Here is a 25,611-nt window from a genome sequence, read left to right as displayed (position 1 = left end):
ACAGGTGAAATATGAAAACCGAAGCACCAATCGTTCAAAAGTTGTGGCCAAGTTTAAAGTTTTCCAAAAGTAGGTCAAACTCCAAGGTCAAAGTCAAACGTTCAAAGTTATTGATATCCAAAAAAAGGTCTTGTTACAAGGATTACATATGTTTAGTATGAAAGCCCTAGCACCAACCGTTCAAAAGTTATGGCCAAGGTTAAAGTTTTCCAAAAGGGGGTCAAACTCCAAGGTAGGTCAAAGGGTCAAAATTGCTGGTATCCAAAGAAAGGTCTTGTCACAAGGATTACATATGTGAAGTATGAAAGCCCTAGCATCAACCGTTCAAAAGTTATGGCCAAGGTTAAAGTTTTTCAAAAGTAGGTCAAACTCCAAGGTCAAAAGGTCAAATTTTTTGGTATCCTGAGGAAGGTCTTGTCACAAGGATTACATATGAAGCTATGGCCAAGGTTAAAGTTTGTTAAAATTTTGCAAAACTGGGTCAAACTCCAAGGTCAAGGTCAAGGTCAAAAGGTCAAATATGGTGGTACCCAAAGAAAGGTCTTGTCACAAGGAATACACATGAAATATGATAGCCATAGCTCTAACCAATCAAAAGTTATGGACAAGGTTAAAGTTCTTGCGGACAAACAGACAAACATACAGACAGCTAGACCGACGGACAGACGGACAGGGCAAAAACTATATACCCCCGAATCTTCGATACAGGGGCATAAAAAGTAAGCTAAATTTAGATTAGCTAAAAAATCATGGTGAGTTCAACATTCACCCTTCAAGTTTAAAAGTGTGCACAAGTATACCATCTCCAAAAATAGAAGATTATGAATGTCAAATTAATGTAGGCATATTGGTAAGAATAAAGCTAGATGTTAATTGTATGTTATAATAAATGTGTTGTGCATTGACTACAATTCCCCTGGTAAATGTTTACGTCTCAAATTATGTCAAGACATACATGTTCCCGGATCACGATAAGGTCATTGCATTTCTAAGAAGATCATACAGCTAACTTCAAGATTGTTACATTTGTACATAGTTAATAACTGATCCTTCGCCAAGCACCCGGTACTAAAAGTAAAAGTAACGGATCTTTCGGATGAGACTCTAGATAACTGACGTTCTGTGTCGCAGTAGGCGTTGACACGATAAAAAATTCCTCATTGCTTAATGGCCCTAAGTGCCAAGTAACGGTCTTAATTTGAAGCCCTTCATCGGTTAATGGTAACGTTTCATACGAATGATTTTTTTTTTCAAGAGACATAGAACAATACATAATCGATCATTTAATCCTTTACGTTGAATTGCAATGAAAATCTGTAAATAATCAAAAAGTCTTTTTTTTTATACGAGGAAGAATTGCATCAAACAATCTAGGAAAAAGACAGAACACTTAAAATATATAACCATGATATAATGATCAGATACTACAAGTTCTACCAGTACCGTGAATTCCAATCACAAACAGAAAGTTGTAACTGGATCACCTTCAATAAGTTTTTACCATGATTTATTCTGGTTATGCCCAAACGGCATCGACGACTGCAGGATTTTTATGGCATATGTAGACTTCATATAAACATCTTTATTCGAACTTGTATTTATCTATCTGATGAAGCAAAAAAAAAAAAAAAAAAAAAAAAAAAAAACATGGAGACTTTAGTGTTTGATTTTTAAACAACATTATTCCATATTCTGCTTACATCTGTATGTTTCCATAATTCAATTTCAATGCCTTGGAAGTAACATTTAATTTATATTTCAGTTTGTTTGGCTCTCGATCAAATTAAAGATTTTTTCTACAAACTTAATTTTTGTAAGCTTTAAGCATTAAAAAAAAAAATTATGAAGTTACATATATAGGCAAATTTTATTACTGTTACATATTATTCTGCATGATGATGCAGTTTTGAAGTAGATCAAAACATTCAGTTTTGTAATTTTTATACCACTTCTATAAAAAAACCTTATACACACGAGTATAATTTTTATTTTGTTCCTAATTAAGGTCTTTCGTTTCCAACGGAAGACCTTCTACTGATTGTGATGATTAAGATTATTCTTATTATTCTTTTTTTTTTCCTAGACGCCAACTTTGACGCTTCATATCTTCCTCATTTTTAAACAGATTTTCAGAGCTTTTAGACTTTACAAAACACTGTCAGAATACCGTAATACAATTCGGAAATTACCTTCTGTTCACGAGTTATTCCCCTTTGATTGAATTTTGCATGCCTCTGATTTCCAGACAAAGGCTCAGAAATGGTTATAATTGGAGCACAAAACCCTTTGAAATTGAAAAGAGGAAGCATTGAAGTTGTGCACATCGGTTTTTGTTTTTTGCATTAAAAATGGCGCTAGAGAGGGGTCAAAAGTTAGAACGCGGAAAACAGCAAAAAATTTGACATATTTTCCTTTATATCTTGAAAACTAAAAATATTTTGTTAAGACATGTAGAACAAAAGTTGTGCATAATTGCAAGGGCTTTCATATTATACTATTTAAAAGGGGCTGGCCCCTATGATTAGGGATCTTGGGCCCTTAAAATTTGTTGCTTTATAACTCAAAAACGGTAAATATTTCGATCTGGATCTTGGGAACAAAATTGTTCTTTTACACCTTTTTGATCTAATGAAAATGTTCTTTTGTTCGAGTATACCATGGGTATTGCGTAATACGTATTAGAAAGCAGGCCAGGTAAACAGGTAACGTTTTTCATTCGGCAAGGAAATCAGACCTCTTCATGTGTATAACTTAAACAGACTTGCTATCAATAATATACCCTTTGGTATTTAATGTTAATTTTCTTTTTAATAAGGTTTAAAACGTGGTTTATGGTTCACTATTAAATTATTTATTACAACTAGTCTTTCTTTTCTTCTTTTTTAAATTAGGTTAATAGTGTTCAAAAGCGGAGAATATTAAATCTATCTTTCTACGTTTATTATTACAACAAACTTTGTAAGTGATTTTAAACTGTATGCATTGAATAATTCACAATCATTAGCTGTATGCATATTACGGTCTCCATGTTCAGCTCGATGTTTAGTTATGTAACCCAACGCGCGAATCCCACGCTGTTGATCGAGGTCACCAGTGTACTAGCCACCTGTGGCCATAGACAAAGCTAGTATTTGTGATCGCGTATAATGTCAATTTTGTACAAAGAGCTATTAATTAATGGAAAGTTATGTTTTTAATTATATCGAATCAGTAAGATTACTTTACCGATCTTTTATAATCTTAATTCCAAACACTGGTGCATAAAAATCATTTTGAATTTTAATCGCTGTTTTTGTCTGTTCACGTAACAATACATTTAAAAAAAGTATTGCTCTATCCCGTGTTGTTGTATTTTAATTCATCTGCAATTGTAATTGAATGGGGGCTTCGGTAAATAATTGTAATTACTACGCACGCTACGCACGTATTATTTTTACCATCACTCTTGTCATGCTTGTGAATGTCCATTTATTATTTATAGAATTAAATAAACATTAACATAAATAAAAATTCCTTCAAATATACATGTACTATAATTCAAGTCTTTGTAATATAGCAAACAGTTTCATCCATCTCTGCCGCTTTGTGTCTTTAAGTGTTGTAGTCCAGTCCTCGTTTTCATACACGTGGCCACAGAGAGCCGCGGGCACCTCGATGTTGAAATACATTGTTGCTCTACACCGCACAAACAACTAACGTGTACATGCAGTAAAGTAATTGGCAAAGATTGTTTGAAAAATATAAACTCGCATGTGTTCGCTATGAAGCATTCATTTTAAAATTTTATTTACATGTAGATACCTTATAAGAACAAAATAAAGTTAATGTATAACACCTAGAACAATGTTTAAAAATTAAAATACAAATATCGTGTGCTCGGAAGGGAAGATGGCTTGAAAGGGTGTGTCTGTGAATGCTTAGATCTAGTAACACACTTCGCAAAGTTAAGCATACTTGTGTCCAAATCCTTTAAAAGTGGGGGCAATCCCCAATCCTCGCACCCTTTCTTTTTTGAATCTAAAAATATATACCATACTGAGAGTTGTATATAGAGCGGGAATGTTATTTTATTAGTCCTTAAAGGCACAACTTAAGAAATGACTTATACATTTTTTTAGATAAGATTGTTTCGCGATACAGCTGTGATAAATCTTAGGAACTTCTAAAGTTATAACTTAGGCATATCTTAAGATAACTTAGGAAACGTTTTTGAAACAGGCATGTCAAGCATTCAGTCAGATCTATTACGACGTCCATATTACCATATAAGAGAATGAAATTTTGTTTTGTATATGAAGTGGTTATTACAAATATGCGTGTTACAAAAATGTATGTTGAAATCTTCAAAAGCTATCGAATTATTTGCATACGTGTACTCGTACATATGAACATTGATCAACACTGATCAAGTGTATACCGGGACCCGGGATAGTCTTATTATAGCTCTTGCTTTGTCAAATAATTACTTTCATACCCCTTGCATTTAAGAAAAACAATGTTATTAAAAAAAAAATAATAATCTGACATATAACAAGTATACATGTAGCGTGTGCAATTTATTTGGCTAGGGGCATGTACACACGTGGTTCGACTGTAGGGGGCTACAAATGCGGCCATAACTAGTATATTTTTGAGGTGTTATAAAAAACAAATAATACTCACAAAAGCTTATAAAATTGCCGTTCTATCGATACCTTATATGCCATGTTTCATCCACCAACAACGCCACGACATCGATGAGAAATACGTTTCTACACGGGCATTTTCTTCGAAAAGGATAGGAAGTTAATGAATTAAAATAATTAATTCTTTTAGTTAACGCATTATGTTTACCTCTTTATTTGTTGTGTTCATTAAGTATAGACCTTACTAATAATGACTGTTTGGTTGTCACACCTGTGCATGTGTCGTGCGAGGTACAGCGGTAAGGTAAATTACCGAGAGTCGCGATGTGCGGGGTGATTCGGAATACCCTAAATGACTGTGGTCCATTGAATTTCTACTAGTAAATCAACCTGTCAAATCTAACATGGGCCCACATAATACGACTAAATTCGTTTCATGAATGAACTGGTTCTTAACAAATATATGTACAGTATACAATATCTTTTCTTTAGATCTGTTTGTTTATTATTTTCAACCACAATCTGCAGTACATGTATAGTTACACGAAATCCATGCACAACGGCGATACACCTGTCAATCAAAATCACTCGATATTGTGAACTCAGTCTGGTGTTACGGCAGCATTTCCGAAGTGATTCAAAATATTCTATTGGCTAATTCTAATTTTTCGCGTTGAATAATAATATTTTGGAACAGTTAGAATTAAGGCTGGAGCTGCATGCTGTGAATTTATCACACCTGCAGTCTGCAGTCTTCCCTTCTTACATGTATATGAAGCATCTGTTGAGTAATGAATCAGAGAGCATAATATGCGGAACAAGTTTGATTGAGATTTTTACTTTTCCTTTAAGATAAAATGATTAATAACATAATTTGTGCATCTAATAGATACATATAAATGTACATGTATAGCTTTTTAAAAACAAGAATCTGTAATTGAAAATGTGAAAGTGAAGAGTTTAGGTAATACATGTAGTTCTTAACCAAAATTTAATGACAGTTCATTCCTTCCTAGTCTCTATATAACTTTTAATTACGCCCGTGCCCTCTCCCCTTCAAAAGATGTCTAATACATGCTTTTAAATTCTGTTTATGTATCAAGAAATTTCCACAGGTACTTGTGGACAGGATCCCCCCCCCCCCCCAAATTCAACCCCAATGTTTGTTGGACTTTTTTTCCACAAATTATATTTATTACACTTATTCATCATGTGTACCATAGGAAAAAAAATCGAGTACAAGAACATGTGGAAATTTCTATTTGCCCCCCCCCCCTTCCCAAAAAAACTGAAATTGTTTTCTACGGGCTTGACAACAGGTACTTGTGGACAGACCCCCCCCCCCCCCGATATTCAACCCCGGGGCTTGATGGACATTTTTTCCACAAATTATATTTATTGCACTTACTCATCATGTGTACCATATGAAAAAATCGCGAAAACCCCAAAATAATCGTTCCACACAAAAAATGCCTCACTATGTATAGTTAAAACATTAATTTTTCATATTTCTTGATGAAATTAACATTAATAAAATCAACACAAAATTAATACCGTATTACATATCACTTGAATTTATCATAAAGCAGAAAATCTGTTCTGCGGGCCAGCTCAGGAACCTAAAGATGTCCTCATTTTCCAAGTCCAGTACAGAACGTAAATTAAATGAAATAAATCACACGATCACTGGGAAGAACTCAAAGAAAGAAGACTCTTGAGGAAAAGATATTTTGATTCGACTTATAGACTGAAATAAACCGATATTCTCTTTTTGCCACTCTTTCCTGGTGCCCTGGGACTCTGAATGTTGGATCAGTATTTTTCTCACAGGTCCGTTGTACGGATTGTACGGGGGGGGGGGATCAGACCTTCTGAAAATAGTCTTTTGTTGTAGTTTTAATATGTAAATTTTGATTTAGTTGTTGCTTGCACCCTCCCCACTCTTTGTTTCTCTACGGTCATACATAGGCGAATCCCAGCAAAAATGTAATGACCCCCCTCCCCCTCCAACACACACTTTTTTTAAATGTGTATTGCGATAGGACTTAAAATAGGAAAACATTTTCTATATATCTCTACATCGAAAAATATAAAACGAATATTTTTTTTTATATATTTTCTCTTTAAAACAACATAGATAATTATGCATAGCTAGTAAAATACTGAATTAAATATTTATCTTTGCAGAGAATATGCTCTGGGTTATAGAACATGATGTGAAAGCGTATCGTAATGCACCTTGTAATCCTTTGGATTTTCAGATTTAAGGCCAATGCGAAAACCCAAAGACGCCGACATTTTATTATGCTACTGTAATCGAAGATCCGGGGGGCATACAGTTTTTGTCCTGTCCACCTGTCTATTTGTCTGTTAGACTGTGTTAGCCTCTTTGTCCGCAAAAACTTTAACTATGCCCATAAAATTTGATTGGTTGGAACTACTGCTTTCATATTTCTTATGTGTATTCCTAGTAACAAGGACTTCCTTCAGGTACCAACATATTTGACCTCTTGACCTTGAACTTGGAGTTTGATCCTCTTTCGCAAAATTTTACCAAACTATAACCTTGGCCAAAACTTTTGAACAGTTGGTGCTATGGCTTTTATACTTCACATCTGTATCCCTTGTGATAAGTCTCCTCCTTGGGTATAAATATGTTTGACCATTTGACCTTGACCTTGGAGTTTGACCAACTTTTAAACAACTTTAGCCTTGACAATAACTTTTGAATGACTAGTACTAGGGCTTTTATATTACATAGGTAATTTTCTTGTGACAAGGCCTGTCATTGTATACCTATAATTTTGACCATTTTACCTTGACCTTTGAGTATGTCCTACTTTTGAAAAGTTGGTGCTAAGGCTTTGTTAATACCACATGTGTATTCCTTGTAACAATTAAGACCTTCCCTCAAGTACAAACAATTATGATCCCTTGACCTTGGAGTTTGACCTTTTAAAGAAATTAACCTTGGCCATAAATTTTAAACTGTTGCTGCTGTGGCTTTCGTACTAGTATATATTTCACAGTATATTCTTTGTTCAAGACTTTTATTTGGGTAATAACATTTTTTTTTTTTTATCTTTTGATCTTGACCATGGAGTTTGACTTGCATTTGAGAAACTTTTAACTTTTGCCATAAGATGTCATATGGGGGCATCAGTGTTTAAAAAATCACACGTTGTTCAGTATCCAAATCGGGCATAAAACATTTACAATGATCCTTTAAAGCAGTGAGTTGAACCTAATAAATTACGACTATAGAAATTATGATAATTTATTTCGATGTATGGTCTAAAAAAAACGTTTATTATACCTCTGTGAAAACTAGCTTGCAAGTGAAAAATCACTAGTAAAATAGAATTTGATTGGCCGAGAAAGTCACGTGTCCATCTTGTTTGCCCTGCAACAAAACGTCGTGTTTCACGATTGTGACGTCACAATTAAACGAGTGAGGAGTTAGATTGTTTATAGCGACGCTGCTAACTTCGTTCGCGCGGTAACAACAACTAAAAATTCACCCCCAAAAATCACCTTAATTAATGGAATTGCATACAGATAGTAGATTAAACGTTCTTTGTTAAAATGTTTGCACTTTTCAAAATTCGTTTATGGAAATACAGCTAACATACGTCATGAGATGTCACAGTCTAGACGTTCCAAATGTCTCGTGCTGTTTGAAGAGGCGGATCTTAAAATTAAGTGAACAATGCACTCAACCAACGGTCGCACCGTCAACATATTATCGTTGATTGATTGTGTCGATTTAAATGTGTAAAAATGTAATCGTGTTTGAATGTTACTGGTGTGATCACACAAACTTGTCACGTAGGAATTTTTTTTTTAATGAAACGAGGCTATTGGTGTACCTGTAACTTACATCTCTTTCATATCGTTCTCATCAAATGCATGTTTTCTTTATTCATTGGATCTCCTTTGTAATTCCTGCATTTTGGTTAATTCGGTATTATAAACAATTTATTGCATAGTAGTGAGGGAGACATAAAGATTTCTTCGCATATGAAAAATCATATTTCTCTCGGGCGTTGCCTTCGGGGAGTATGATTTTTCATGGGCGAAGAAATCTTCATGTCGCCCTCGGGGAATATGATTTTTTATGGGTGAAGAAATCTTCATGTCTCCCTCACTATCATGCAATAAATGCAAACTGTGAACTTGTCAATTCCGAATCACACAAAAGGGTATCGCTGATATCATACAGAGTGTATCATTGCCTTGATCAGGCCCATAGGAAGCAAATTCAGGTGTTTTTTTTTTTTTTTTTTTTTTTTGGGGGGGGGGGGCACAGCCATACATTTTCAGTTGACACTTGAGGGGGCACTACTACCATAAATTTTCTGACAAGCAAAAAAAAAGGTCACCCACTACCAAAAATTCCTTGACAAGCAAAAAAAAAAAAGAAGGTTATCAGACGTTTTTATTGAGGTGGCACAAGCTATAGTATCTATGTCTACTATAGTAATCTATATATCGGCAAAATTATTGGGGGGCACGCCCCCCCCCCCTTCCTCGGTTCCTACGGCCATGTTGATTAAATTTAGGGTCACTAAGGAAAGAATGTTTTGACTGGATGAATGGTCTGAAAGAACATGTGTTAACTTGTCGAGTCGGTAACACATAGATGGGGTTTGCTTATAACCAGAGTGTGTCATGGTTTGATGCAAGGTCATTTGAACGAGTTCAAGGTCATCAATGGAGAAACAACATTCCTTAACCGTCTTTCTACTTGTGAGACATTGCAAGTTGATACTCCTTACAAGATTGCTTATAACCTTAGAATGTGGCATGACCTTGACTCAAGGTCACTTCTTCCTGTTCGCAGCTCCAACGGAAGACCTACTCGTTGCTTTGCAACGAGCTCTGCTCTAGTTTCTTCTATACTTTTAGGTAAGATTAGTATGCAAAAAATTTAATACAATAAAAGTAGATTGTCAGAGGAAAAAATTACTAAACCTTAAAATGAATGTACGGAAGCCCTTTGAGGCCAGTTCAGAGAAAGAAATATTTTTTATTACGATTACACGCAATAATTATTGCGTTTAATCGCAAAAATCATTGCGTTTAAACGCAAAAGATTGCGATTAATCGCAATGCATATTGCGTTTAAAGGCAAAACACTTTGCGATTAAACGCAAAAGATTGCGATTAAACGCAATCTTTTGCGTTTAAACGCAATAATTTTTGCGATTAAACGCAATACATTTTGCGCTTTAACGCAATAATATTTTTGCGTTTAAACGCAATAATTTTTGCGTTTAATCGCAAAATTATTGCGTTTAATCGCAGTATTATTGCGTTTAAACGCAAAAACTATTGCGTTTAATCGCAAAAGTCATTGCGTTTAATCGCAAAAATATTATTGCGTTTAAACGCAAAAACTATTGTGTTTAATCGCAAATTTATTGCGTTTAAACGCAAAAGATTGCGTTTAATCGCAATCTTTTGCGATTAAACGCAAAGTGTTTTGCGTTTAAACGCAATATACATTGCGATTAAACGCAATCTTTTGCGTTTGAACACAATGATTATTGCGATTAAACGCAATGTTTTGCGTTTAAACGCAATAATTATTGCGTTTAAACGAATAAAAAATATTTCTTTCTCTGAAGCGACCTCAACGGGCTTCCGTATGAATGTACTGATTTGTAATTTTTAAAGTTTCTCCTTACATTTAGAAAAATAAAAAAAAATTCTGTTGCACTTTCTTCAAAAAATTTTAATTCTTTATGAAAACGTGCAGCTTCTTGCATAATTTGACTCTGCTTTTTTCCTTTCTTGTTTCTATTTGTGTTTCTTGACATATATTTTATGAACCCTGTATTGCAAAATTCTTTTCTGGTGTATCACGTGATCCCTCTCCATAAAGTTTTTTGCCATTTAAGGCAATCTTTTTCTGCTTTCGTGAATGATATATCGAATTCAAATCAATGTTTCCTCAATTTAAACAAACATCCAACGTAGTGAAAACACTCTCAAGAAAATTGGTGACGATGACATTGTAGCTTTATAGATAATTGGTCTGGCATGTTCAAGGCTAATAGATCTGGAATTTTTCATGGCTGGATTTGCAGAAGACGATTTTCCCAAATTTGTTAAACTATATGACTGTGTGAAAAGAAATTTCATTTTGGGCACAAAGGTGCACATAAGTTCACCTCTCATGAATTCTAAAAATAAATTGATAAATTACTTTTAAAAGTGTTGATTTCATCTGAAAATTATGCAAATATCAGATAATACATTGCTCTCAAATGGATCAAAGAATGAATATTTTACTTTTTTCATTTTACTCTTCAGGGTTCTATGGTTGGCATGGGACAAAAGGACAGCTATGTCCAAGAGAAGGCTCAGAGCAAGACAGGTATTTGTACCCTTAACTTCCCCATTGAAAACGGAATTGTAACTAATTATGACGACATGGAGAAGATCTGGCATCATACCCTCTATAATGAACTCCACTTACATCAAAGGAGCATCCTTCCCTTCTAACAGAGGCTTTACTCAAACTAAAGGCAAACAGAGAAAAGATGACAAAGATAATATTAGTTATCCAGGTCCAATCAAGGGTGTACGGCGAATTATCCCGGGTTTTATTCCATACACCCTGAGGCCGAACGGTGTATGGAATACAACCCTGGGTAAATCCCCGTACACCCTTGATTGGACCTGGATAACAATTTCTTTTCCTATGTACCCAAATAAATTCTTTGCAAACAAGTCCGATAAACTGTGTTTCAAGCTATCCATAAGATTTTCTACGACCTACAATGGATCGACATGTCATGTTATTTGCTTTTTATTATAGAGAAACTATCCATTGTGACATCAAGTTTTTTTTTTTACCCCCGACTTAAGTCGGATGTACGGAAATTTACTCCCGACTTTATAACCAATCAAAACTCGTGCTACAAGCTACATAGAAAATAATGTTCAAAACTTTCAACTTTCCGGCTATGTACATAAGGACACTCCCTACCTCATGCCATCTTAAGGTATGTCACTCGTCAGCCTTTTAGAAAATTTCAGTCAGAACCTCTTACTTAAAAACTATTTATTACAATTCAATCTTTATAACATATTTAAATTAAACAATGTAAAATGTTCAACATTCAATTAAAAAACTGCTCAAAAATTCACAAGGAAGCAAGATTTATAAGGGACTATTTCTTGTGGCGGAAGGATATTTAGCAGAAAATTCTGCAAATCTACACATTCATTAAATTTAATGTCTTGGCACTTTAGCCTCACAAACTTTTACTCAGAGAATATTTTCCATTATGATATGCCTGGAATATTAAATATAGGTCTCAATTTATATTTTTATAACAAAATTTACACCTTGGCTCAACAAACATTGCCAAGAAATGAAGATATATCAGGGAAGTCAAGATAAAATTTACACAGTTTTTTGCCTGAAAATCTCATATTTTGACCAATATTTCAAAATTTACATCACTGACCCCAACGTTTTCTTTCATTATTTTAAACTACTTGATACTTTTGACCGATCAGCACTTAAGTCGTAAAAAGTTTGATTGATATATTCTATTGCCTATTTAGATTTTTAATACCCCAAATATAAGACTTTTTTAGTGCAAAAAGGTCACACAATAATTTACGCGCATTAATTTGCATGATTTGTTCAATGATAAATATTATTCAATCTATTTTACGTAAAATGAGATTATGTTTATTGCCATGGTTACATCTTATAAAATATGATAACGGTTAAAGTGATTAACCAAAGAGTTACAATTTAAGTGCAAAAAGGTCAACTTAATTGTACCGTAGCTCAGTTAGATGCACACTGACCCCCCATTTTCTCTGCGATTTTGAGTCATACTATATGAGTACTTATCCAAAATATACTTCTCAAAAAATCCTTGATATAACAAATTTCACGAGTGACATACCTTAAGAAACGATCTTGCCGGAGAACGAGGGTACCTTAACGACCACAGCTAAAAGAGATATCGTCAGAGATATCAAAGCGAAATTACGCTATGTTACTCTGAACTCTGAACTTCCAACAGGAAATGCACACAGCAGCGTCATCATCATCCCTGGTAAAGAGCTATGAGCTTCCTGACGGCCATGCCTTTTGGGAAAGAAAGATTCCGGTGCCTGGAAGTCCAGTTCCAATAATATTTCCTTGGAATGCAATCTGCTGGTATTCCTGATACAACATATAACTGCATCAGGAAATATGATGATGATATTCCTAAGGACTTGTGTGCAATTTCACTATTGTCTGGTGGTTCAGCTTTGTTTCCTGGTATTGCTAACCGTATGCAGAGAAAAAAAAATGTAGCCTTAGCTCCTCCAACGTTGAAGGTCAAGATCATTACTCGACCTGGAAGGGAATACTTCATCTGGATCTTTGGTTCTATCTTTGCCTCCCTATCCACCTTCAAACAGATCAGATACCGTTCACGGTAGCTCAGTCGGTAGAGCGCTTGCTTCGTGATCGGGAGGTCGTGAGTTCGAACCTCGGCCGCGACAGACCTAAATCGATAAAAAATAGGTAGGAACTGTTCCTTCGCCATGCGCTCGGCACTTTGAAGTGAAAGTTGCGGGTCTTTCGGATGAGACCTTAAAAACCGAGGCCCCGTGTCACGGCAGGCGTCGGCACGATAAAGATCCCTCACTGCTCAATGGCCTTGAGTGCCGAGTAAAGGTCAAAATTTGAAGCCCTTCACCGGTATATGGTGACGTCTCTATATGAGTGAAAAATTCTCGAATGGGACGTAAAACAATATACAATCAATCAATCAAACAGATCAGCAAGCAGAAATATGGCGAATCTGGTACTTCTATTGTGCATGGGAACTGTTTCTAAGTCCTCCTTAACTTCATAATAATTTTTTTCAGTTTTTTCAGAACTAACAAGAAAAAACTACCCCAATGCATGTTAATTATAACTCATTTATTTGACAACTATTATTCAACCACGGTTTACACGAAGGGCTGAACCGTTTTCAATCAAATCGCTGCAGGGTTTACAAAAAACTGTTGAGGTTTGTACAAAACGAAAAGTGCACAAAAGTCAAACGCGTTTTGGGGGGTTAAAGCACGATTCAAGGTCTGTACATACAAACTCAAAAGTTTTGCATGCATTTTCTTCATGGCCACAAACTTTTATGAAAAGGAAACAGCGCAGAACATTATTCGCCAACTTATTTTTTTCTGCTGTTTTCTTGACACATATTTCATGACCCCTGCATAAAATTTGTTTTACAATGTTTATTGGTATATAAAGTTTTTGCCTTATCGGGCATTCTTTTTTTCTCGTTTTGCTATTTCTTTTGTGAATTCAGTTATAGCCAATTTACATTTTTTCCTAAATTCCAAAAAAAAAAAAAAAAACAAAAAACAAAAAAAAAAAAAAAAAAAAAAAAAAAAAAAAAAAACACCCAGAGTAGAGAAAGCGCTCTTAAGATCAGAAAAATGGGTGACGAAGACGTTGCAGCTTTATCTGGAATCAACAAGGCTGGATTCGCCGGGGGCGATGCCCCCAGAGTTGTATTTCCCTTCATTGCAGCACGCCCTAGACATCAGGTAAAGAAAAAAATGATTTACTTAACACAAAGTTTTGGACATCGATGGCTTTTTCTTGTGTTTGTCTTTCTTGACCTGCAAATTTCATTTGCAAAGTTGCAACATTTATAATAGTGTTTTTGGGAGTACCAACCGAGCCACGAAGGACTACAGGGTTTCGTGTTTTTAATGCACCCTGTTTAAAAAACGGAAAGGTGAGCTTGGATTAATGGTGTGATCAGGAAGGGTTGGTTGCCTAACATTAGGATATGTAGTCAGCATTTTGAGACGATTTGGTACTCGGTTGACCTTGCAGACGCTATTTACAGACCGACCTTATTTTCCTATAAAAGTGCAAAGAAAAAGAACACTGAATGATTTACAAGGGCATTCCGCAGGAATCTGACAAAGGTATAATGAATTATATTATAATATTATTACCCAATGTCAAAGGTAAATGTAAAACATGTCTTAATCCGAATTTTTTCTGCCATGTACACTTCAGATTAATTCCACGTGACATTTAGTATGACTTGCGCTGTTCGCATTATCAGGCTAAACACGTTTGTCTTCCTGTATGACAATTATCGTTGTCTATGGCTCACTCTAAATTAGTTCTTTTATCACTTTCCATGTCTAAAATGTGTAAAAATTTCATATTTGGTATGTAAATCATTTTTTTTTTTCTTTCTGAGCAGATTTATTGATGTAAATTATGATATATTTAGTACTTTGTTTAAGGTCTCGTGGTTCGATTAATTGAAACTGTAATCTCAACAATAGTGCAACTGTAAAACTGTTAGATTATTCAGTTTGCAATTGCTATTTGTTTTGAATAGATTCACACACAACCCAGTCTTCGCTGGTTGAAGTATGCTCGTCATTTATATGGGGGAGATGGATTCTACTGGTGTCGTTTTCGATTGAAGTAAGATCTGTCCATCTATAAGAATTTGCTGATTGATTTCGATGGAAATAAGCATCAATAAATTATACTACAGCTTTATTATAGATCGTGCAATGAAGTTGATTTACATATATTTGAATGTCAGATTATAATGTTCTTTGTATGTACATGTTTAATCACAGCATATTTTACATGTTAATGATTAAACATTAAATCATATAATAGTTTTCGAAGCTGTAAGAATTGTACCTGTAAAATGATGTTTCTAGAAAAAAAGGGGTAATTATTTTTAATGTTGCTGAAGAGATTAATTTTACTCAACAATTAATTTTATATGTAATTAGATGGAATTGATATTTCATTTAGACTTCTTTTTTTGAAGCAGCTTTAAAACAGACACATTTAGGGAGAGCAATACTTGAAACTTCAGTCAGAATACACAGTTGTTTCATACCAGAAGAGCAGTACATGTAGGCATCCCCAGGCAAATTGCTCAATGTAAATTTATTACAAGCAGATGATATTGATTTAGATATAGTCCTTAGCACTCATAAAGGGTTGGTTTGTCTATTTTCCCCCGAAGTTTTTTTTTTTTTTTTTAAATTAAATAAATTTACGTTTGGGTATGCATTTAATTAATGACATTTAATCATAACTTAGTTCTAGGTAGCTTGTATAAAATCCGCATTACACCCCACCCAACCCCCTATCGTTTACAATAACATGTGATGGAGACCAATTTCTATGTACATGCATTAGGTTTACAATATGACCCAGACCCTCTTCTTCAAGAAAATGAGTTGTTGTGGGAAGAGAACTTAATGGAAAAGGAGTTGCGTAAATTGCAATGGGATGTCAACAAAATTAAAGATGGAGGCAGTGCAGCAATGTTCTACACCGGGTTTGCCCAGCTTTGCTGTTTTCCCTGGCTGTACAAGTACAGTAATAACATCTGTAGAATATTTAAACGAGCATCATACATTTGATATAAAGACACGCAATTCAAATTGTTTAGAAAATAAATAAATAATGTATCTGCAAAATTGAAGCTATCATTTTTAAAATTAGGACAGAAAGTGCATCAGTGTCAAATTACAGAATAATATTACATAATGAATGTTCATTCCGGTTTTTTTTTTTTTTTTTTTTTTATGTTTCCTAGTTCCTAAGGCGAGAGTTATGATGTATTAGATTATTGAAGGGACACCTGAGACGGGAAGGCAGATGCCAGATAAAAGTGATTTTCCCTCTCATTTAACTTGAAATAGAAAATAAAAACTCTAAATATTAACTCAGCTCTTTTCCTTTCTTGTTTTTATTTGTGTTTCTTGACATATATTTTATGAACCCTGTATTGCAAAATTCTTTTCTGGTGTATCACGTGATATCTCTCCATAAAGTTTTTGCCATTTAAGGCAATCTTTTTCTGCTTTCGTGAACTCAGATATATGATATATCGAATTCAAATCAATGTTTCCTCAATTTAAACAAACATCCAACGTAGTGAAAACACTCTCAAGAAAAATGGGTGACGATGACATTGTAGCTTTATAGATAATTAATCTGGCATGTTCAAGGCTAAGAGATCTGGAATTTTTCATGGCTGGATTTGCAGAAGACGATTCTCCCAAATTTATTAAACTATATGACTGTGTGAAAAGAAATATCATATTGAGCACAAAGGTGCATATAAGTTCACCTCTCATGTATACTAAAAGTAAATTGATGAATTATCTTTAAAAGTACTGATTTCATCTGAAAATTAAGTAAATATCAGATAATACATTGTTCTCAAATGGATTCAAATATTAATATTTTACTTTGTTCATTTTACTCTTCAGGGTGGGGTGGTTGCCATGGGACAAAAGGACAGCTATGTCCGAAAGGATGCTCAGAGCAAGAGAGGTATTTGTACCCTTAACTTCGCCATTGAAAACGGAATTGTAACTAATAGGAACGACATGGAGTGATCTTGTATCATACCCTTTATAATAAATTCCAGTTACACCAAAGGAACATCCTTCCCTTCTAACAAAAGCTTCACTCAACTCAAAGGCAAACAGAGAAAAGAAGACACAGATAATATTAGTTATCCAGGTTTAATCAAGGGTGTACGGGGATTTACCCCGGGTTTTATTCCATACACCCTGAGGACGAACGGTGTATGGAATACAACCCGGGGTAAATCCCCGTACACCCTTGATTGGACCTGGATAACGAATTTATTTCCTATGTACCCAAATAAATTCTTTGTAAACAAGTCCAATCAACTGTGTTTCAAGCTATCGATAAGATTTACTACGTGCTTCAATGCATCGTGAGGTCATGTTATTTGCTTTTTATTATATGAGAAATTATCCATTTTTACCCCCGACTCATTTCGGGAGTACGGAAATTTACACCCGACTTTGTAACCATTCAAAGCTCGTGCTACAAGCTACATAGGAAATAATGTTCAAAACCTTCAACTTTCCGGCTATGTACATAGGGACACTCCCTACCTCACGCCATCTTGAGGAACGATCTTGCCGGAGAACGTGAGTACTTTTACGACCACAGCTAAGAGAAAAATCGTCAGAGATATCAAAGAGAAATTGTGCTATGTTACTCTGAACTCTGCATTTCGAACAGGAAATGCACACAGCAGCGTCATCATCATCCCTGGTGAAGAGCTATGAGCTTCCTGACGGCCATGTCATTACTTTTGGGAACGAAAGATTCCGGTGCCTGGAAGCGGGGGTCTAACAATCCTTCCTTGCAATGGAATCTACTGGTATTCATGATACAACATATAACTGCATCAGGAAATGTGATGTTGATAATCCTAAGGACTTGTATGCAATTTCACTATTGTCTGGTAGTTCAGCTTTGTTTCCTGGTATGGCTGACCGTATGCAGAGAGAAAATGTATCTTTAGCTCATCCACGGTGAATGTCAAGATCATTCCTCGAACTGGAAGAGAATACTCCGTCTGAATCTTTCGTTCTATCTTTGCCTCCCTATCCACCTTCAAACAGATCAGCAAGCAGGAATATGACGAATCCGGTACTTCTATTGTGCTTGGGAACTGCTTTTAGGTCCTACTTAACCGCATGATAATTTTTTTTAGTTTTTCAGAATTGGTTGATTTATTTTGCTAACCAATATTGTTTCATTTTTTATAATTAATTTACTTTTCTTTGTAGCTTGTTACTCATATATAAAATGTAAATTAAATCAAGAAATATTATGATTGTTCTTGATTCTAAAATAATAGAAAGGAATATTTCAAATTTAAATTCTGTAAGGAATAAAGAATATTTTGCAAGAACACCACAATTATTATTACCCAGAAGATACTCAGAGAGCATATACAGTCACCTGTCCAAATCGTTAAGCCAAGACCTCTAAATCTATTTTAGCCTTGTCTTACGCAAAATAAAGTACATTTAGAACGAACTACGTCATCCACTACTTACATTTATGCATATCCCAAAATAAGTCTTTTTTTTAAAGACCTTACATCTACCTTTCTATTTGAATGACCTTAGTGTCTTGGAAACTGTGATTATCGCAGTTGATGATACCTCATTGCTGCAAGGGTGTTCAAAGCAGTAAATGACTTTCGGACTAGTGATCATACCTGGCTATACAATGACGGGGTTTTATTTATCTAAAAAATTAGATAAGGTAATATTTTTGTCATTTTTTATTTTCCTTGTGTTCGATTCTACCAAAATTTAAGGACAGATGATACAAATATTTTTTTTCTTTTGAGGAGACTTAATATCATATCATGATTACTCTAGCTGTGTATTTTTGGGGGGAAATATGGAAAGGATTCATTCTCCAAGTCAAAGGGGAAAAATTCAAAGAATTATCCACTTTTCTAAAACTGTGACATGATATTAAGTCTCCTCAGAAGAAAAAAAAATTGTTTGTATCATCTGTCCTTAAAGAATAACTTTACCATTTTAAATACTGTTAAGCATATTTTTGGACAATTATGAGAAGAAAAATTAATAACAGATATACTAAATAATCCTTATTTGACCGAGCATAGTCAGGGTCAACTGAATAATATATGATAAGATATCAAAGATGCTTTCTTTGGAAAAAAAAAAACTCCCATATACATATGAATGCATACACATGCAGATATTTTTTTTATTTAAAATAACATCTTAGGACATTTTTTGTATCCATTTAATATTTATTAAACCATTTATTTTCATAATATAAATCTCAATCGTTATATTCGGGTGTAATTTTAGCCATGATTGACAAGAGATAATTGCAGATCTTTTCAGCTACCGACAAAAGGAGCCCATGATCGCTTTTGTAAATGACCTTGATCACAGTCTTAAAAAGAAAGTTGAACATGTTAAGATTCCGATGCATATTTTTAAGGGATGCATCCGGATCACAACAAACAAACAGTCTTTTTTTTTAAATAGAAAATTATGGTATAAAATTTTTTTACCTATAAACCTTGAAAGTTTGTGATTCCAAATGACCCCTTTCCCCAAAAACAAAAAACTAACCCCAATGCATGTTAATTATAACTCATTTATTTGACAACTATTATTCAACCACGGTTTACAAGAAAGGCTGAACCGTTTGCAATCAAAATGCTGCAGGGTTTACAAAAAACTGTTGAGGTTTGTACAAAACGAAAAGAGCACGAAAGTCAAACACGTTTTGGGGGGTTAAAGCACGATTCAAGGTCTGTACATACAAACTCAAAAGTTTTGCATGCATTTTCTTCACGGCCACAAACTTTAAATCTTTATGAAAAGGAACAGCGCAGAACATTATTCGCCAACTTATTTTTTTCTGCTGTTTTCTTGACACATATTTCATGACCCCTGCATAAAATTTGTTTTACAATGTTTATTGGTATATAAAGTTTTTGCCATATGTGGCATTTTTTTTTTTCGTTTTGCTGTTTCTTTTGTGAATTCAGTTATACCCAATTTACATTTTTTCCTAAATTCAAAAAAAAAAAAAAAACAAAACAAAAAAAAAACAAAAACAAAAAAACAAAAAAAAAACAAAAAAACAAAAAAGACAGAGTAGAGAAAGCGCCCTTAAGATCAGAAAAATGGGTGACGAAGACGTTGCAGCTTTATCTGGAATGAACAAGGTTAGATTCGCCGGGGACGATGCCCCCAAAGTTGTATTTCCCTCCATTGCAGCACGCCCTAGACATCAGGTAAAGAAAACAATGATTTACTTAACACAAATTTTTGGCTCTTTCTTGTGTTTGTCTTTCTTGACCTGCAAATTTCATTTGCAAAGTTGCAACATTTATAATAGTGTTTTTGGGAGTACCAACCGAGCCACGAAGGACTACAGGGTTTCGTTTTTTTAATGCACCCTGCTAATAAAACGGAAAGGTGAGCTTGGATTAATGGTGTGATCAGGAAGGGTTGGTTGCCTAACAGTAGAATATGTAGTAAGCATTTTGAGACGATTTGGTACTCGGTTGACCTTGCGGACGCTATTTACAGACCGACCTTATTTTCCTATAAAAGTGCAAAGAAAAAGAACACTGAATGATTTACAAGGGCATTCCGCAGGATTCTGACAAAGGTATAATGAATGAAACTATAATATTATTACCCAATGTCAAAGGTAAATGTAAAATATGTCTTAATTAGGGATGTCAACGAATAGTCGACTATTCGACTATCAGTCGAATGGACCGACGATCAAATAATGAAACGACATTCGAATATCATTTTAATTAAATAAATGCAATAAATGAGTGATAGATGAGATGGAATTCTCATAAAAAAGTCTTTCCTCATAGACAGTCGATAGTTTTCCTTAACAAAAAACTGTAGATTTTCCATGTACGTATAGAAAGTACAGCAATTATAAGTGCTTCATTACTGCGAGAAGTAATTGTCAGTAACTGCCTGTTTTTTGTAATTTAAATTACCAACCAATATAATGAGCTTTGTTTGTAAAATTATTAATTGGAGTTGATCTTATACCATGTAACAATTATCTTTTATCTTTTTTAAGTTTGCTCAAATGCAAGGAATAAACCTGTTTTGATACTTCGATAATTGTTTTAAAAATGCGCTTACAGTTTACACTGTTTGAGGACATTTTGATACCCTACCCCACCCCATCCATTTTATTTCATAATAAACTTTTTAAAAAAAATGACTGCATGTACAGTCCGATTTATGAATTCTATTGACGGGAAAATATAAATTTTGGAGATTTAGGTTTCTAAATTTATTTCATAGAATCATGCTATCCACGAGTTACGTTGCATTAATTTTTATGTTACTTTTTAAATAGATTCATGTAAAAAGGTTTTTGAGTATGCCCCAATAAAGTTTGAAATAAAATTTTAATTTCAGAAAATGTTCCGAATATTCGACTATCATTCGAATAATGCAATCGAATGATCGACTAAGGAAAATAAATATTTTGACATCCCTAGTCTTAATCCGAAATTTCTCTGCCATGTACACTTCAGATTAATTCCACGTGACATTTAGTATGACTTGCGCTGTTCGCATTATCAGGCTAAACACGTTTGTCTTCCTGTACGACAATTATCGTTTTCTATGACTCAATCTAAATTAGTTACTTTATCACTTTCCATGTCTAAAATGTGTAAAAATGTCATATTTGGTATGCAAATCATATTTTTTTTCTTTCTGTGCAGATTCATTGATGTAAATTATGATATATTTATTACTTTGTTTGAGGCCTCGTGGTTCGATTAATTGAAGCTGTAATCTCAACAATAGTGCAACTGTAAAACTGTTAGATTATTCAGTTTGCAATTGCTATTTGTTTTGAATAGTTTTACAATCACGACCTAATCTTCGCTGGTTGAAGTATGCTCGTCAATTATATAGGGTAGATGGATTCTACTGGTGTCGTTTTCGATTGAAGTAAGATCTGTCCATCTATAAGAATTTGCTGATTGATTTCGATGGAACTAAGCATCAATAAATTATACTACAGCTTTATTATAGATCGTGCAATGAAGTTGATTTACATATATTTGAATGTCAGATTATAATGTTCTTTGTATGTACATGTTTAATCACAGCATATTTTACATGTTAATGATTAAACATTAAATCATATAATAGTTTTCGAAGCTGTAAGAATTGTACCTGTAAAATGATGTTTCTAGAAAAAAAGGGGTAATTATTTTTAATGTTGCTGAAGAGATTAATTTTACTCAACAATTAATTTTATATGTAATTAGATGGAATTGATATTTCATTTAGACTTCTTTTTTGAAGCAGCTTTAAAACAGACACATTTAGAGAGAGCAATGCTTGAAACTTCAGTCGGAATACACAGTTGTTTCATACCAGAAGAGCAGTACATGTAGGCATCCCCAGGCAAATTGCTCAATGTAAATTTATTACAAGCAGATGATATTGATTTAGATATAGTCCTTAGCACTCATAAAGGGTTGGTTTGTCTATTTTCCCCCGAAGTTTTTTTTTTTTTTTTTTTAAATTAAATAAATTTACGTTTGGGTATGCATTTAATTAATGACATTTAATCATAACTTAGTTCTAGGTAGCTTGTATAAAATCCGCATTACACCCCACCCAACCCCCTATCGTTTACAATAACATGTGATGGAGACCAATTTCTATGTACATGCATATGCATTAGGTTTACAGTATGACCCAGACCCTCTTCTTCAAGAAAATGAGTTGTTGAGGGAAGAGAACTTAATGAAAAAGGAGTTGCGTAAATTGCAATGGGATGTCAACAAAATTAAAGACGGGGACAGTGCAGCAATGTTCTACACCGGGTTTGCCCAGCTTTGCTGTTTTCCCTGGCTGTACAAGTACAGTAATAACATCTGTAGAATATTTAAACGAGCATCATACATTTGATATAAAGACATGCAATTCAAATTATTTAGAAAATAAATAAATAATGTATCTGCAAAATTGAAGCTATCATTTTTAAAATTAGGACAGAAAGTGCATCAGTGTCAAATTACAGAATAATATTACATAATGAATGTTCATTCCGGTTTTTTTTTATGTTTCCTAGTTCCTAAGGCGAGAGTTATGATGTATTAGATTATTGAAGGGACACCTGAGACGGGAAGGCAGATGCCAGATAAAAGTGATTTTCCCTCTCATTTAACTTGAAATAGAAAATAAAAACTCTAAATATTAACTCAGCTCTTTTCCTTTCTTGTTTTTATTTGTGTTTCTTGACATATATTTTATGAACCCTGTATTGCAAAATTCTTTTCTGGTGTATCACGTGATATCTCTCCATAAAGTTTTTGCCATTTAAGGCAATCTTTTTCTGCTTTCGTGAACTCAGATATATGATATATCGAATTCAAATCAATGTTTCCTCAATTTAAACAAACATCCAACGTAGTGAAAACACTCTCAAGAAAAATGGGTGACGATGACATTGTAGCTTTATAGATAATTAATCTGGCATGTTCAAGGCTAAGAGATCTGGAATTTTTCATGGCTGGATTTGCAGAAGACAATTCTCCCAAATTTATTAAACTATATGACTGTGTGAAAAGAAATATCATATTGAGCACAAAGGTGCATATAAGTTCATCTCTCATGTATACTAAAAGTAAATTGATGAATTATCTTTAAAAGTGTTGATTTCATCTGAAAATTAAGTAAATATCAGATAATACATTGTTCTCAAATGGATTCAAGAATTAATATTTTACTTTGTTCATTTTACTCTTCAGGGTGGGGTGGTTGCCATGGGACAAAAGGACAGCTATGTCCGAAAGGATGCTCAGAGCAAGAGAGGTATTTGTACCCTTAACTTCGCCATTGAAAACGGAACTGTAACTAATAGGGACGACATGGAGAAGATCTTGTATCATACCCTCTATAATAAACTCCACTTACACCAAAGGAACATCCTTCCCTTCTAACAGAAGCTTCACTCAACTCAAAGGCAAACAGAGAAAAGATGACACAGATAATATTAGTTATCCAGGTTTAATCAAGGGTGTACGGGGATTTACCCCGGGTTTTATTCCATTCACCCTGAGGCCGAACGGTGTATGGAATACAACCCGGGGTAAATCCCCGTACACCCTTGATTGGACCTGGATAACGAATTTATTTCCTATGTACCCAAATAAATTCTTTGTAAACAAGTCCAATCAACTGTGTTTCAAGCTATCGATAAGATTTACTACGTGCTTCAATGCATCGTGAGGTCATGTTATTTGCTTTTTATTATATGAGAAATTATCCATTTTTATCTCCGACTCACTTCGGATGTACGGAAATTTACACCCGACTTTGTACCATTCAAAGCTCGTGCTACAAGCTACATAGGAAATAATGTTCAAAACCTTCAACTTTCCGGCTATGTACATAGGGACACTCCCTACCTCACGCCATCTTGAGGAACGATCTTGCCGGAGAACGTGAGTACTTTTACGACCACAGCTAAGAGAAAAATCGTCAGAGATAACAAAGAGAAATTATGCCATGTTACTCTGAACTCTGCATTTCGAACAGGAAATGCACACAGCAGCGTCATCATCATCCCTGGTGAAGAGCTATGAGCTTCCTGACGGCCATGTCATTACTTTTGGGAACGAAAGATTCCGGTGCCTGGAAGCGGGGGTCTAATAATCCTTCCTTGCAATGGAATCTACTGGTATTCATGATGCAACATATAACTGCATCAGGAAATGTGATGTTGATATTCCTAAGGACTTGTATGCAATTTCACTATTGTCTGGTAGTTCAGCTTTGTTTCCTGGTATGGCTGACCGTATGCAGAGAGAAAATGTATCTTTAGCTCATCCACGGTGAATGTCAAGATCATTCCTCGAACTGGAAGAGAATACTCCGTCTGAATCTTTCGTTCTATCTTTGCCTCCCTATCCACCTTCAAACAGATCAGCAAGCAGGAATATGACGAATCCGGTACTTCTATTGTGCTTGGGAACTGCTTTTAGGTCCTCCTTAACCGCATGATAATTTTTTTTAGTTTTTCAGAATTGGTTGATTTATTTTGCTAACCAATATTGTTTCATTTTTTATAATTAATTTACTTTTCTTTGTAGCTTGTTACTCATATGTAAAACGTAAATTAAATCAAGAAATATTATGATTGTTCTTGATTCTAAAATAATAGAAGGGAATATTTCAAATTTAAATTCTGTAAGGAATAAAGAATATTTTGCAAGAACACCACAATTATTATTACCCAGAAGATACTCAGAGAGCATATACAGTCACCTGTCCAAATCGTTAAGCCAAGACCTCTAAATCTATTTTAATCTTGTCTTATGCAAAATAAAGTACATTTAGAACGAACTACGTCATCCACTACTTACATGTATGCATATCCCAGAATAAGTCTTTTTTTTTTAAAGACCTTACATCTACCTTTCTATTTCAATGACCTCAGTGTCTTGGAAACTGTGATTATCGCAGTTGATGATACCTCATTGCTGCAAGGGTGTTCAAAGCAGTAAATGACTTTCGGACTAGTGATCATACCTGGCTGTACAATGACGGGGTT

At 34.4% G+C, this 25,611-nt stretch overlaps 3 pseudogenes; all 3 read left to right on the top strand.

The window, feature by feature from the left end:
* The first annotated feature begins 10,958 nt into the window (after positions 1 to 10,958).
* LOC133178628 (actin, cytoskeletal 3-like) lies at positions 10,959 to 13,485 on the top strand (annotated as a pseudogene).
* A 608-nt stretch (positions 13,486 to 14,093) lies between these two features.
* Positions 14,094 to 18,167, top strand: LOC133178627 (actin, cytoplasmic-like; annotated as a pseudogene).
* Positions 18,168 to 20,173: 2,006 nt separating this feature from the next.
* On the top strand, positions 20,174 to 25,042 carry LOC133178626 (actin, cytoplasmic-like; annotated as a pseudogene).
* The last annotated feature ends 569 nt before the right edge of the window (positions 25,043 to 25,611 follow it).

This window comes from Saccostrea echinata, unplaced genomic scaffold, assembly GCF_033153115.1.
Source record: "Saccostrea echinata isolate AGI-Se365-2 ecotype Australia unplaced genomic scaffold, CSIRO_AGI_Sech_v1 ptg000003l, whole genome shotgun sequence".
NCBI classification, from domain to species: Eukaryota; Metazoa; Mollusca; class Bivalvia; order Ostreida; family Ostreidae; genus Saccostrea; species Saccostrea echinata.
The sequence above is the reverse complement of the archived record's forward strand: the minus strand, read 5'-3'. Positions and strand labels throughout refer to the sequence as shown.